Below are 16,617 nucleotides of genomic sequence, written 5' to 3' on the forward strand. Positions count from 1 at the left end.
AAACAAAATAGTTAATGATAAATGCATACACGAAAATTGGAGAATAATAAAGAAAATATGTCAAAATACAACAATCATAAAAAATAACCCGGAAATACCATTAAAACGAGTCAACAACGAGTCATAATGAAGTGTTTTGATAACATTTTTTAATTAGCACAACAATAACAAAAAAACATGTTAAATAATTTATGTAATACCAAAAAGAGAGAGGAAGAGGGAGAGAGTTGAATATGTAATTAGAATACAAAGACAATTTATTGGTTGTAACTGAAGAAAGTGAAAGCGACAAAAATGTTTTTTACCTAGTTTCTTCTCGAATAATGTTTTGTTCACTTATTTGAAAGTAGAATATTTCATGTAGATTTTGTAAGCTATTTTTAGCATCAAACCTGTTCTTTCTTTTTCATTAGAATACACAAAGAATTGTGTGTAAATTTATGTCAAAAAATACTTGGCAACAGAAAAAAATCGTGTCTTGATTTTCTTTGTCGTGAAATACCACAAAGACAGCCGGGGCTTCCATGTAAAACAGTAAGCCCCCCCGCCACCATCTCACCACCAAGAAATCAATAAACCACAAAAAAAGTGATTCAGAGTTGGCTGAAACTGGTTAAAGCCAGTAAAGAAACTCAATATGGTTTTGCTGGCTTTTAAACACTAATTAATCTTTGGCCATGTCGTCTACACCACCAACCAACAAGAAGACGAAAAAATCAATAGTAAATTTTATATGCCGAACATGACTTAACAAAAAAAGACAAGAAATATGTTGTCTCCCAAATTAGGCTGTGGCAATTTTTTATACGTTCTTTTGTGACGCGTGGCCTCCCCCCTTACATGACGAGAGCAGAGAATGGGTAATTCCAAATTTGGCAGAAACATTTTGAAATTTTATGAGATTTTATTCGTTTTTAATTTATTCATACATACTATGTGACGAAATTTAGGTTTACATTTTATTAAAAATTTATTACAGTTCATATTTAGTCAATTTTGACACACTACAGTACTATAGTATTGAATCCAAGGTAATTTAAGTTTGTAAACTTCAATCAAGCAGAACATTTTAAAACAATGTTTTATATAAAGAAAATGCAAATGTAAACAGCTGTTGATATTGGCAACATATTTCGTAATTTATGTAGGTATTTTAATATTCTAGAATAATTTCAAACAATAATGCGATTTCATGCGTAAATGCTATGCTAAGTCACCTAAAATAAATTGTTTTTCTACTTTTGATAAAAATGTTGATCAAATTGTTATTAAGTGGAAAATATTCAGCCAATAAATATTTCCATTAATTTTTTTTTATCAAACTCAAATATGATACGATCTCAGACCATAAACATTTCACTTGAAATTTTAATACCTAGTTTGTAATTTTTTTGTGATTCATGATTTTTCAGCCCATAAATTTTGCTAATAATTTCTTTACCCCCAGAATTTTTCAGCCCATCTCAATATGTGATACATTGGGTACATAATTTTTCATTCATAATTAGTGGGTCCATGTAATGTTATATGACTGACGATTTATTAGGTCCACGACATTTCAGCCGTTCACTCTTCTTTTACATTTTATCCTCCTTTTGATGGTAAAAGAGACCATTTTTCCCATTTCTTTCTTTGGTCCATGGATTTTCAGCCAATTTCTCTCATTACCCCTTAATTAAACAAAAATATTTTATTTTTTAAATAATAATTATACCAATGCATACAATACCCATTTTTCGAATCGAATCCAATGTTAAAATAGCACACAATACGAACAAAGTTCAACTTGTATTGGCCAATTAAGGCTGTTGTTACTCTACAATATTTAGCGGAGTGGCGGCGGGGATATGAAGTGGACGAAACAAGCTGAAATGTGGAGACTCAACAACAACAAAAGAGGTTTGGTAAGAGGAAATTATATTTTTGCTTTGTTGTTTTAATTTTTTTTATCTCTCTCTAACAAATGCAAAGAAAAAACTGTCTTTGTTTTGTTAAAACCAGATTTCATTTCTTATACGGTTACTTTTGCCTATACAAGTGTTTAACTGTCAAGTGGACAACACTACATTTTACACTACACTAAATACACTCTCAAAGAGATAATGCAATGCAATAGAAAAGGTAATGCAAAACAATTAAAATGCATACCTAATAAATACACCAGCAAAAAAGCGAACACAACAATAGCTGTGTCTTTTTACGTGATAATTTGTAATAATTATTACGAAATGTTACTAAATGCTGTCTTTTAACACAAAAGTTCAGTAAAAGAGAGCGAAGTGAGAGAACAATTTTGACAGTTGTTTGCTGAGAAATTGCTAACAGTTGCTGAAAGAATTTTTCCCAGCAACATTTAGCAAGTTCGATCAGCTGTTTTTAAGTCATCTGCTAGTGGTCAGCTGCTCAATGTTTATCTGATTTTCGTGGAAAAATACTATAAATGTTACAATTCAGCTATATTTATTGATAATTTTATTAATATATCAATTAGTTTTTATTTATTTTGCTTAAAATCGAATAACTTTTTCATTGCTTTGGAGTTAGCTTTTCTTTCGTACATTGGCGCCAATGTTTTTGTTTTGGTAATCAAATGTTACCTTGCTAAAGTTTACTAAATGTTGTCTTTTTACTTTTTTCTCTATTTTCGTATCGAAGAGTAAAATCTCCCTTACTCTCTGAAAAGAAGCTACTGAATAATTATTACTGAAAAAGTAAAAAGACACAACTAATATGTGATTAGATATGAGTTAGTTACACTCGAAAAATAACGAACTATAGTTGCCAAGCAATAAAAAAGTTGATGGAGCACAGTAAAACCTAATTTACACATTGGCACCTAAAACAAGTGTAAGGGTAAATGTAGCTTAAGTGGAGTTCGTTTGTGTACGATTAGTTATGGGTTACACCATGGCGGAATAAGAACGTCAAAATACCGCATTACTGTGAATTGCTTGTTTACTTTTTGTCTGTAATTTTATTCACAATAATGCATTTTGACAACTAATGTGATAATCAGCTGTTTTTTCCGTTGTGCCTATATTATTGTGCCATGGGTTACACTCGCAAAAATAACGAAGCCTACTTGTGAAATTATAACAAATACTTCATATGTTTACTTTGCACAGTGTACGTCGTAGTCGTATACTTAATATTACTTATGTATGGGGAATTTACACTCGCAATAAATTTTAGTTAAAAGAATTATATTAAAAGCAAAAGCGGAGAAGAAAAGAAAAGAAGGGGCCATCAAAAGGAGTTCGTGTTTATAGTATAAAGTTTATACACGAGTGCCGCCTCTGTTGATGACGAGCCCCACAACAACAATACATGTATGTTTATGTGTGTAGTTATGAGGTACATTTAACCGCCAACCCATCAAAAGTCAGTTTTTGTGTGGAGAGAAGGAGAATAATGTTTTGGGGCGAATGGAAGGGGGGCCGTCATTGCCACATTTACTCTTTTGCACGAGTGTCTCGTCGACGAATATGTAAAATGCCAATTATACAGTGTGTTTCAAGTATGCCGAGTACATTGAAAAAGCAAAACGAATAAAAAAACTTTTGTATTTAGCACGACTACGATGATATTGTGTAGCTATTGTTGTTATTGCTGGCTTTGAAGAAAAAAATGTGCTGTAAAATTGCTGAGATTTTTTTTAGCTGTGTATATGTTTGCTTGTGTGTACAGCAAAATCAAAAATTCACATATGCGAACATTTTGCACTCAAAAGCAAAAAAGGTAAAAATAGAAACAAAACTAGATGATATTCATAAAAAAAGAAATCTATTCTAGTTTCAGGTGGTGTTGTTGTTGCTGTTTTGGGTCGGTCTGCCCCACACACACACACATAGAAAGAGGAATAAAAGGTGAACAATTGAAATTGTTCAGGGCCAATGCTGCCAAAGTGCAGTGGAAAAGAAATGCATGACACTTTTTGACATTTCAGTGGCATCAAAAGGCAGGGGAGAGACGAAAGGACAGAAATGAAATGAGAAAATGACGAGCAAATCAATAAATCTCCTTAATTGCCAAATATTGATGAATTATAATGAAACTCGGCTGAAATTAGAAGGTAACTGGGAGCAGGGGGAAACTATTTTAAGGCAAAGCTAATAATTATAAATTTGAAGCATATTTTTAGGCAAACGAAAGAAAGAGAGAACTTGTTTATGAAAAATCTCTGTGATTGATCAAGGTTGGCCAAAAATAGTGACACACGACTTAAATAATGATAATGGGGTAGTTGGAAACTGTTTTGAGGCAAATGAATACTAAAAATTAGGCACTTTTGCCTGACAAACGAGGATACAAAGGAAAGTGTGGCATATTTTTAGGCAAACGAAAGAGAGTGGGCGTATTTGTGAAAAATCTGTGATTAATCAACGTTCAACAAAAGTAATGAAAGTTAAGAAAGAGCCATACTCATAATAAGAGTTATAACTTTAAAGACTTCGCTAAGCGTTTGTCACGAAAGCCATACAATTATTGAAAAAATATTCAGCGTTGTAAAAAAACAGCGTTTGAAAGAGAAAAAAATAGATGATATCGAAGCCGCCCCACAGCCGATATGTCTGAGGAGCCTTTACCGAAGGCGAAACATGCATGTCACATAGTGGTGGTTGTGTGGGTTCGTATCGTCGGCTTTCCTTTTTCACCCGCATGATTGGGTCATTAAGCTCGTTTCTAGCGAAAAATTAATTAAAAATTGAAAGTTAACTTAATTACTAATTAATTTTAAAGTTATGTTTGAGACAAGAACGTTTACATTGTAATGGATTTAGTAAATCATGCAGCGGATTAAAGGAATATTTGTAATAAAAATTACGTTTACATTGTACTAGTGGGTTTATGGAACATTTGTATTGAAAATTAAAGGAATATTTGTATTAAAAATTACGTTTACATTGTACTAGTGGATTTATGCAATATTTGTATTAAAAATTAAGTCATTATTATTGTACGTTTACATTGTACTAAATTTAGTGGAATTTTAATTGTCAATTCCATTGCATAGCCATCACATAAATCTTCATGAAGAAAGTTAAACGGACAAAAAGCTCTAATGTAAATATGCTATTAGCGAGCTGGGGGCAACCATTCAGAGAAAATATAAACCTTTTTCCACCAATAATAATGAGCTCCAACAAATAGCCCACTTCGTGATTGTGCATCTATTAATAGTATCCATTGTGCTGAATAATATTTCATTTCACGCCTTGAAAATTTATAATCATTTTTATTGCTTTCCTTGACATTCAAAAATTCCAAATGAATTTCCAGAGAAATGCAAATGGGGATTTTTATTGCTTTTTCTAGCGGTCAGCAGCGGCGGCAAGCGTTCTAAGGAAAAAGTCACTAGGCGAGAAAACATTTCTAAAATTGAAAAAGTGATGCTATTGCTGCTGAGATTCAGTCATTCGTTTTATATTTAACATGCCAGCCCAGCCAGCCAACCAAGTAGCAAATAATTGTCCATAATAAAAATTGCAGTTTTATTAACCAACAAAATATGCAGCTGCATTTAGTATTGCAATAATTGTTTGGCGTAGGATGAGGAGGAGGAAGCGGCATGGGATGATTTGAAAATATTTTCTTACAAGATGATTCATGAAATATGATGGCAGAAATCTGGTTGGCAATAAAAGTAGAGGAATTTTTAAGTTATAATTTAAAATTAAAAATTAAGGTCAAAATATTTAAACAAAGAAAATTGCCAGATGAAATTTGGATGGAAGTGATGTATAATTTTTACTTGAAATGAAAAATGGGGTCAAAATGTGTAAACTGCAATAAAGATGTGGGGATGGAAATGATTTTAACGGTTTTTAGATGCAAGTGGGGTTTGCAACTAGCTCAAATGACCCATACACATGTTGCCCTGAGGACAAACAATTCTATTTTTGAAGACTACATACACACACAAAATGAAACGATTACAAACACGAGTACACCAAAAACAAATGGGGCTTGATATCTTTGGCCATACCATTCTTGGACCCTTAGTTCCAAAAAATCTACATTATATAAAACAATTCGTCTAAGACATATGTTTTTTTAACTTCCTTATAAGATAAAATTATTTTTTTTTAATTAATTTATTTTAATCTTATTTTATGTTTATTTTTTATTTAGAACTTTTATAAAATTACCGCCTGTTCATGTATGTCGCACGGAAATCTGTACGAAAGGAAAGCAGGCACTCACTTCCGTCTAAAAATGCGTTCATGTATTTCGCAAACTATCGTGCGACTGCCATTACGTATCCTATGCGAAATACTACTAATTTGAATGTACATTTGTACAACTATGTTCCATAAATGAGAGCCAAATGAGAAATGAAAACAAAATCCACATATACATACAAACATTGGAATATGTGCGATTTGTTTTATTTGAAAAATAAAATGTGTCGGTATTTTGAATTATTTTATTTTATTGATTTCTTCAAAAAAATGAATGAAACCGCCATTAAAAAGTGTCTATAAAATTTTTATTTTGTTTCAAGATTGTGTTGCATAAATTTGTTTTAAGATTTTTGGTGTTATTCGCGAGTTTACGTTCTACTCGGCAGCTACAAAGCAAGTGAGTGATTTTGACATTCTCTTTCTATAAGAGACAGTCCTTTCGAAATACATAAACCCAAATTTAATGGAAAAGTGTACGTTTACGTGTTATTTCGTATGGCTTGTCGGTCGCATAGATTTTCGTTTTGAAGGCGTTTACATGAACAGAAAATGATTTTTTTCCACTTTCGAAGCGCAAAAAACCTTTCGGTCGACATACATGAACAGGCTGTTAGAATTTTTATTTCTGTACGAAATCTTGTCCTTAAAAATCCAAAACTAGGTATGTATGCCATTTTTATTACTTTGGCCAAAACCGAAAAAATTGGGTTTTTTCTAGTTCTCGCTGTACTCTAAACCACAATAAATCATTACGAATTAAAATTGTAAATTAGAACATGACCATTGAACGACGGCGACGAGCGCCAATACCTCTCGCAAACCCATGTGATAGGTATTGAAATATGTTCAGAGGTGAGGTAGGGGCAAGAGGAAGACCCTATAGTGTGTGCTATGGGGAGACGCGTGTATGTATTAGCTTTGCCGCTTTCAACTGTTTGATGATAGATGTGATTAAAATACAAACGACAAATGACAGAGCAAAGAAACTTAATCTTTATAATTTTTATAGTAACAACCATTTTTTTGTGAATGACTTAGTAAAATATTGTATTTTATATAAGAAGGGGCAATGGTTGGAGGAGGAGGAGGGATAATGACTATGGGAAAATTGATCACGCGATATTGAATAAAAAAAAATATTTCACAAAGTTGTATAATAACAAAAAAATTGCTTTGAATATTTCAATAGTCAAGTTAGTACAGCAAGTCATTTTCAATTGTAACAATGTGAATGAATTGCATTTGATTTTGTAAAAAACGCAACAAATCCCCACACTAAATACTTCCCAATTAGATTGCAAAAACAAAACAAAAGAAAAATTACGTTTTACAAAAAATTGAAATACAGTCAAATTGTTTATTTTTTGTAACAGATATTTCACATGACAATTTGATGTAAAATAAAAGCTAAATTCAAGGCCACAAGCCCGCCATTGTAAATACATTGTTTGGGTATATAAAACAAAAACAAACGAAACATAATTACAATTTGCTTTGTTTTTGGGGGGAATGTACCTAATATCTAAACTGTCACCATAACGAACAAAAATCAATGAAATACCCCCCAAAACATGTGCTTGTCGTCGACCCTGATGTTGATAAATCAAAATACCTTTTTTTGGTCAACATTACAACTGTCTTATATAAATAAAAATAAACTGTTGATAAGCTGTTTCTATTTTTAAGGTGACATAGTTTTTTGTTTGATTCGTTTTGTTTTAATGGGCCGTAAAACGTAATGGGAAGTAAATAACGGTTGGTAGGCGTAATTGGTCAAAGCTGTAATGAGATAGCCGCCGAACGTGACTTGCAGAAGTGGCATTAAAATGTAATAAGATAGCTTACAATTAGGGCTTTTTTAATTCCTGAAGAAGTCTAATGCTTGGTTTACATTTACGAAATCCACTCGATTTCAACTGTCAATTCATTGCATTAACGTCAAATGAAATCGAAAGGATTTCAGATGAGTTTTCATTTGACGTATACGCAAAGGAATTGACAGTTGAAATCGAGTGGATTTCGTAAATGTAAACCAAGCATAATGGAAGATTAGTCACAAATGTTTCAATTTAATGAGAGTTATAGTACGTTTACCTATACCTAAATTTAGTAAATTGTCAAATCCATTGCGTATAAGTCAAATAAATCCTCATAAAGAAGGTTAACCTGGCTAAAAGCTCTAAAGTAAACAATGCTTCGAAAATCTAAAACAAAACTTAACATAACAGGATGTCATACTTCCTTGCAAATAATAATTCGCAAGTTCAATTTTTTTTCTATAAAAGGAAACGAAGGAAAGGAAGTATTTTTTAAAAATGTTTTTACAAAATGTTCTCACATTCCTTTGTGGTTAAATTCATGGTAATCCAAAAAAATGTCTCTTAGAAACCCACAAGAATTTCAAACACTTAGCTCCCCTTTTTTCACATCATAAACGAATGTTTTAAGATGGAATAGCTCCTCTTTTTTCAATTTAAACTACACTTCCTTTTTATGTTGCCCCCTCTTCCTCAAAAGTTTCCTATTCCCATCGTCGTCCTATGACATCCACCCTCTCCTCACACAACATTACATCATCACATGGGTTATCATATTTAGGTTTTTCCTGCATAAATGGAGTATATTTTATATCATCATTCCACCCTCAAACACACAAAAAAAGGCAAAAGTAGTGATGAGAAAAAAATTTATGCAGCCAGCTTGTCGAGGTCATCAACTTTTGCCGCCATTCACTACACCACTACTTTACACAGCAGCTGTGGTTGTCTGTCTTTTAGAGATATTTCTTTTTTCTGGTACTTTCTCATCAACTAAAAATAAAAGAGGAAGTTTGACAAGTTTTGATTTAAACTTTCAATGTGGTGTACTTTTTCTAGAATGTGGAGTTTGATGGGGAAATTTCAAATCTAAGGGACCCAAATTGTTAGCTTCAAATGTATTAAAGATTTGCGAAAAAATTGGGATATATGTAATTGTAAAAGCTACCACAACCTCGACGAGACTGTACCACTCTGAATGATATTGAATAAATTCAGAATATAAGAAACTTTATAAGAGGCGGATGCGGAGGTTTAAGGGGACCCAAATTCTTACTTTCAAATGTATTTCTTAGGATGTTAGTATTAGGAAAGATGTTTTATTGGTATAGAAGTAATTCTAAAAGCTGACAGTGAGTCGAGGAGGCTGTACCAGTAATGCTACTGAATGACTTCAGGATATTGGGATCTTTTATGGCTTATAATGAATGCCTAACTTGAGAGAAGCCAAGTAAGGATTTCCTTATGAAAGGAAGAGGCTAAAGGGAGAAGTTTCTTGATCTCAAAAGAGTTGTAGTATGTTAAGAGGAACGTTTCCTAATCTCAAAAGAGATGTGAGATGATATGTATTTTTCAAGTTCAATGCCATTAATATTCGATATTTCGAATTTCTTTGAATTGCATCTTCAGGTAGATAAAATCGCAAAAAGCACGTAAAGAAAAAAAATCCTTACTTAAAGCAAGTACCCAAATTCAGTCAAGTACCCAAATTCAGTCTCTAGATATTGCCAGACAGAGTTTTGCGAACCTATTAAGAGAAGTCCACAATAAATTTATTGTTCTGAACTGTCGTTAAGGCTGAAAGTTGAACTTAAGCGAACTCTTTTGCCTCCAGTAACCTTGAAATGTTGATTTGGGTCCAGCCAAACTTTCAATCCCTCAACTTAGGAAACATGTGATGGATCAAAAGTTTGCCTACATCCGAAACAACATTTTAAAGGGTATCGGATGTCAAAGAATTAACACAAGTCTTACTTTTTAGCTATCTGACATTGCGTGGATGAAAAATTTCCCCACACGATTTCTGATTAGGTAGAAAGTTGAACTTCAGTCACCTGTTTTGCCTCCAATACGCTTTGAAATGTTAATTTACATCCAGCTGCATCGTTGAACCATCAATTTTGGAAACTTCTGATGGATCAAAAGTTTGTCTGGGCTCAAATCAACATTACAAAGGGTATTGTTGGTCCATTAATTGACACAAGTTCTACTTTCTAGCTTACCGACATTTCGTGGATGAAAAATTTCCCCACACAATTTCGAATAAGGTAGAAAATTGAGCTGAGCCACCTATTTTGCCTCCGATACCCTTGAAATGTTGATTTGCACCCAAACAAACTTTTGATCTATTAGAAGTTTCCAAAATTGATGGTTCAACAGTACAGCTGGATGTAAATCAAACGTTTGATCCATCAATTTAGGAAACTTCTGATGGATCAAAAGTTTGCTTAGGACTACATCAATATTTAAAATGTCATTGGTGATCAAAACATCAACGAAAGTCCTTCATTTTAGCTTACCCACATCTCGTGGATGAGAAATTTCTGATTTAGGACACATCGAAACGAAGTTGTCCTTTAATGAAGGCAATAACTCGGATATCTTCAAAAACAACATAACGGTATTTCCTAATCCTATTTGCTTTTCGAATATTATCCTTAAAAATAAACATTACCACAACGAAATACTGAAGTTTTGTATTATCTTTGTCCTGTTTGGGTTTTATCAATCTGTCGATTAATTTCCTATGTCCTCAGGTTTTTTTGTAGAATACTGAAGTTTTGCATTATCGGTTAATTTTGGAGATAATCTTTCAATTTGGTACTTTTCCTTTTTTATTTTTTGTGACGATGGTATTTATGTTTTGGTTTTGAATTGCAATGGAATACTGAAGTTTTGTATTATCTTTGTCTAATTTTCGTTTTATGGAATCTGTCGGTTAATTTCCTATGTGCTCAGGTTTTTTTCGTAGAATACTGAAGTTTTGTGTTATCTTTGTCTGGTTTTCGTTTCGTAGAATACGTTTCGGAATACTGAAGTTTTGTATTATCTTTGACTTCGGTTGAGTTTTTTTATCAATGTACCAATTCTGACGGTCCACAAGAGGGTTTACACATTTTCTCTTTTTTGTGATGATGGACTTGGTATTTATGTTTTGGTTTTGAATTGCAATGGAATACTGACGTTTTGTATTATCTTTGACTTCCTACCATTTATATTTAATATTGGAATACTCAAGCTTCTTTGAAGAATCTCCGGCTTTGCTTTTGGATCCAAGGAATTTGGCAGTTGTAATGATGGACTCGTTTCCTACACAATTTTCCTGTTTTTCGCCTTAATTTTTCTATTTTGAAATGCAATGGAATACTGAAGAAATTATCCATACATTTGAGCACCATATTTGTTTTTGGCATTGATTGATTGATGACATTTGTTAAAATTTTTACAACTTTGTTTTCGAATTGCAATGGAATACTGAAGTTTTGTATTATCTTTATCTTGTTTGGTAATTATCTTTGTAGTTTTGCCGAATTCATTTGGATTCCCAATTGGGAATCCCTTTGCTATTTTGAAATTTCCTAGACTTAATTTTCTCTAAATTTCAATAAAGTTTCATGATCTTGACTTGATTTGCATCGCAATTTTTTGCATACCTAAAATCACAAAATTCCGAACTTAAATCTATTTCAAAATATTTTTTTTAAATAAACCTACCTTTTTATTTGTTGGTTTTCCTTGGTATTCAAAAAAATTAATAATCCAATAGCAATTTGGGGTATTTGCTTTCAACTTTGTTTTGTTTTAACTTTTAAGTTTTTTGAAATTTTTCAAAAATTTGAAACTTCTTGGCTTTTGTTTAAAATTGCTGGTGATTTGTAAAGGCTTTGTTGTGAAGTTTTTGCAATTGCTTTGCATTAAATGTACTATTTTCAAAATTGAACTAATAACAGTCACTGTTTTGACTTTTTTTGTTATTTCCTTTTCAAAACACTTGGTGTGAATGTGAACACTTTTCAAAATTTACACTTTTTGATTTGGTAAGTTATTTGATTTTGTTTAAATATCAGCAGAACAGATTATTGTAAACCGTTTATAACTCTTCTTTCTTTTGTATTCAGGTTACAATGACTTTTTCAGCTTTTTCTTTTGTTTGAATTTGACACTTCTTGGTGTTGTGATGATTTACTTTTGTTAACTTTATTTTTCTTAAATTCAGGTTTGCTGTTCCGCGCACTGCAATTTTGTACTGATTTTCTTTTTCAATTTCCTTGATTGATTTCAGAATTCAGCGTATTTTGCTTTATTTCTTTAGGCAGAGAAGGAGCTGTGACAGCCACGACTAAACTCAAATAACTGAAACCACATCAGGCGAAGCAACGACTTTTATGAGCTTCCCACGACGAGCGTGAAATGGAATGGGTATGGTCGGCGAGCACAGACAGTACAGCAGCACGGCACAACACAACAAACACACACAAAGCAACACAACAGCATTTCCCATTTGCAATTATTATTGAGATTACGAGCGTGTATGTGTGTGAGTGTTTGTTGGGTTGTATTTTAAATGGGGAGATTAACTAACGTTCATGTACTCATCATCACACGATGACTATGGTAATCAGTGATGCTAATAGTTTTATGTAAGAAAAGTCACTACTAAAAATAATCTTTTATTTCCTTAGTTACACTAGCGAGTTTCTTGAAACGAATAATAGGAAGTGGCAACATCGCAAACACAGAAAACCATGTACAGCGGTTTGACTAGCTCATACCCCTCCCCTATAAACTCTGCCATGTTGAAACAGCGCTAATGTGACCTTCGACTTAGGCCCATATCAACTTTACAGGAAAGAAAAAGGAAATATCTAAAGGCGATTATATATATGAACTAAAACATTATGTCCGATGAGTTGCCTAAACCAGCGTCAGGCGATTAGGCGCCCGTGTGCGCTCATTTACCGTTGCTCTCTCCACACACACAATTCAACCCATTGAAAATGCATGCACTCACACAATGACACCCCGTAAAGTATGCAATAGAAAAGTATGGTGCCTGACGCTGGCCTAAACCAACAACGAAGCCAGGTCGAATCTTCGGTTTTCTTTTTTTCACTTGCAAAAAATCTTCGATCATCAAGCTCAACTCCAACGAGAAAATCATCATCTAAGACGTATCCGCTTCCAACGTTTGACATACATACTCTTCAAACAGTAAACAACGCGTTAAGTTCGGCCGATCCGAACTTTTTTCACCTACATCACGAGTTGTACGGGTGTTTTTTTTACAGGATTGTTTTTCGAATAGAGATAAAACTGGCATTTTGTGGTCAAATCTGGCAACTCTAATGTCATTTATGTTCAGTTTGGTTTGCCATTTCATCATGAACAGGGTGACAAAAGAAAAACGCTTGCAAATCGTGCAAATTTATTTCGAAAATAATGGTTCAGTTCGCGAAGTTTACCGCAAGCTCCGTCCATTTTATGGTCGACATAATCGTCCATCGGAGCAATTAATTCGGTTAACAATGGATCGTTTTCGCACTACGTTTACTCTATATGATAATACGCATCCGCAGAGACGTCGAACAGTGCGCACCGAAGAAACAATTGCCGCTGTAGAGCAAAGTGTTGAAGAGGACCCGAATGAATCGATTCGCCACCGTGCACAGCAATTGGAGCTTTGGCCATCAACTTTATGGAAGATTTTGCGCAAAGATCTTGGCTTGCGACCTTACAAGATCCAGCTTGTGCAAGAATTAAAGCCGCGAGACCATGCAATGTGTCGTGATTTTGGTGTATGGGCCGAAAATGAGATTGATCTCGATGCTGATTTTCATCGCAAAATTTTCTTCAGTGATGAGGCTCATTTTTGGTTGAATGGCTACGTCATGAAGCAAAATTGCCGCATTTGGAGTAAAGAGAATCCACATAAGACCCTTGAGACTCCATTACATCCACAAAAACTGACTGTTTGGTGTGCTCTATGGGCTGGTGGAGTCATTAGGCCATACTTCTTCCGAAATAATGTTGGAGAGGCAGTTACCGTTAATGGAGTCCGGTATAGAGCCATGATAACCGACTATTTTGTTCCCGAATTGGATGGCATGAATGTGGATGAGTTGTGGTTCCAACAAGACGGCGCTACATGCCACACAGCGCACGTCACAATCGATTTATTGTAGGAAACATTCGATGAGCGCATAATTTCGCGCAATGGACCTGTCAATTGGCCACCAAGATCGTGTGATTTGACACCATTGGATTATTTTCTTTGGTGATATGGGAAGTCGCTCGTCTACGCCAACAAACCAGAAACGTTAGGGGAATTGGAAGCCAACATTCGTGGCGTTATTGCCGACATACGGCCCTATATGCTCGAAAAAGTGGTTGAAAATTGGACCTCGAGAATTGGCTTTATTCGAGCCAGCCGCGTTTAAACATTTAAACATTAATGGCATAAAATTATCCTTCCAATAAAGCCAAAATGATGGACATTAAAACGATTTTCTTGTGTTTTGTTTTTAATTCGAAGTTCTATACCACTAAAAATAAACACCCGATATTAAGCCAAATTAGAATAATTGGTTTTCTTTATTTTACTAATAATTTTCCGAATAAAACTTTTCTATTCACTGTTCGGTCCGAAAAAGTTAAAAAAAAACTCACAAAAAAAGTTCAGTTGCATCGTTGATTTATATCGACAATTCTCTGCAGGACCTATCAAAGTCTAAATACTAAATTTAAGCCATTTCGGCGCGATAATATGTCTAAAATTGTGAAAATATCAGCTCGCCCGCGAAAACTAAATACGAAGTTTCTGCCATTTTTCCGCCATAATTAGACTAAAACCCTGAAAATAACGAAAATCGGGGGATATTGTTATATGGGGGTTATATCAAAACGTGGACCTATAGTAATAAATATTTGGGAGAAAGATTAATGCTCCCAACGAAGATTAAATAGAAAATTTAAGCCATTTCGGTGAGATAATTCGACTAAAACCTATATCAAAACGTAGAACAATAGAACAAAACTTTTGAGGGAAAAGTTTAACGCTCCCAACGAAAAATAAGTGCGAAAAAAAAAAACAAGTAAGAAAGTATCAGTCATCAGTGCTGACGGAGATATACTCTCACTGACAAAAATCTCGACGGGGTTTTGGAGCTTTTGGGCCATTACTTCAGAAGGTATTGACTTGCTCCGGAAAAAATTGTAAATGAGGTCGCTAGAACAACCTACTGAATAAAGAATCAATACGATGCGAGAGGAGCTCCTAAACTTCACTTTTTCCGAATTTTGTGTGGGAGGTCCCCGAAGGAGTGGACCGATATAGTCCATATTCCAACATGTTACACGACTGAATGAAAAAATACGATGAGTAAAGTCTGCACCAATTAGAAACTCCCTGCGAGAATTATCATGCGGATTTGTCATTTTGTTTGGTGCCGTCAGGGAGTCTTGGAGCTTTTAGGCCAATATCTCAGAAGGTATGGACTTGCGCAAAAAATTGCACCGTCGCAAAGGGACAACCTACTGAAAAAAATTCTAAACGATCCGAGATGAGCTCCTAAACCTCACTTTATCCCAATTTTGTGTGGGAGTTACCCGAAGGAGTGGATCGATATAGTCCATATTCGAACCCGATCTATATCTGGAAGGAATAATACGATGTGCAAAGTTTGGACCAAATCGATTGCTCCAATCGAGAGTTATCGTTCACACCATTTTACAGAAAAATTTTCGAACTTAAACTTAGTTTGGACAAAATATTACTATACCCAAAATTTGGTTAGAATCGGTTGATCCGTTCGTGAGTTATCGTGTGCAACAACCAGACAGACAGACGAACGGACATTTCTAAATCTACTCCGGATTGTCTGAAATGAATTTCGTCCAAACATACTTGGGATCTAAAACCGTTATTTCTATGAAAATGCCGAAATAGGGTTGTACAGTCCTATGGACCTATAGTAACAAATTTCTGGGCGAAAGTTGTATGCTCCCAAGAAGACTAACTACCAAATTTCAGCCCTTTCGGTGGACAATCCGACAATCGGAAGGTACCGTTCTATGGGGGCTATATCAAAATTCGGACCAATATAACCAAGTTTCAGTATCAGACATCCTATGGGCCATTATTACATGTGTTCATTTACTATCTGATGGATTTGAAAACGCAAAATAAACCAGTTTGGAGGCATTTATCATATTCTTTTTACTTTAAAAGTTAATGCCAAGAATCTCCTCTTTGAAATTCAACCATCACTTTTAACTTTACGTTAAGCGGAACGCTACAAATCTGTTCGGTAAATCCAAACTATAACAAAAGAATACTTATAATAATGGGGGTAAGAGTAATAAACATTCCCCATTCAAATGTAACAAATCTATAAATTAAAATTTCCTGGGATCTAATTTAAGGGTACCCCTACTTATCACTTTCAAAAAAATCAAAAAAAAAAAAGTATGTTATTGACTCATGCTCTGTTCCAGAACCTGCAAGAAGCTACTACTTTTTACTACGATAACATTTTTTCCTTTATGTTATCGAAAAAAATAGTAAAAATTAGTAGATTCTTGCAGTACCGGAACAGACCATTATTTTGAATTACAGG

At 34.0% G+C, this 16,617-nt stretch overlaps 1 protein-coding gene and 2 long non-coding RNA genes across 4 annotated transcripts in view; all 3 read right to left on the reverse strand.

Annotated features, from left to right (window-relative positions):
• Nucleotides 1-16,617, reverse strand: part of Pino (protein pinocchio) — a 254,434-nt gene that overhangs the window by 3,779 nt on the left and 234,038 nt on the right. Inside the window, exon 1 of one of the 2 annotated variants that reach the window (XM_073971486.1) lies at nt 11,717-12,478. The exons of the other annotated variant lie outside the window; for it this stretch is intronic. The gene's annotated coding sequence lies outside the window, so the exon portion shown is untranslated. Of the gene's footprint in view, nt 1-11,716; nt 12,479-16,617 lie in introns of those variants that run through there. 2 annotated transcript variants of the gene reach the window in all.
• On the reverse strand, nt 912-10,205 carry LOC141395499 (uncharacterized). Its single transcript, XR_012410650.1, has 2 exons — nt 1,730-10,205; nt 912-1,670 (listed from the first exon to the last, which is right to left on the reverse strand). It is a non-coding gene; the product is annotated as an uncharacterized lncRNA (long non-coding RNA).
• Nucleotides 10,722-12,360, reverse strand: LOC141395498 (uncharacterized). Its single transcript, XR_012410649.1, has 2 exons — nt 11,316-12,360; nt 10,722-11,240 (listed from the first exon to the last, which is right to left on the reverse strand). It is a non-coding gene; the product is annotated as an uncharacterized lncRNA (long non-coding RNA).

Source organism: Musca autumnalis, unplaced genomic scaffold (genome assembly GCF_047663935.1).
Source record: "Musca autumnalis isolate F117 unplaced genomic scaffold, ASM4766393v1 scaffold_2, whole genome shotgun sequence".
NCBI classification, from domain to species: Eukaryota; Metazoa; Arthropoda; class Insecta; order Diptera; family Muscidae; genus Musca; species Musca autumnalis.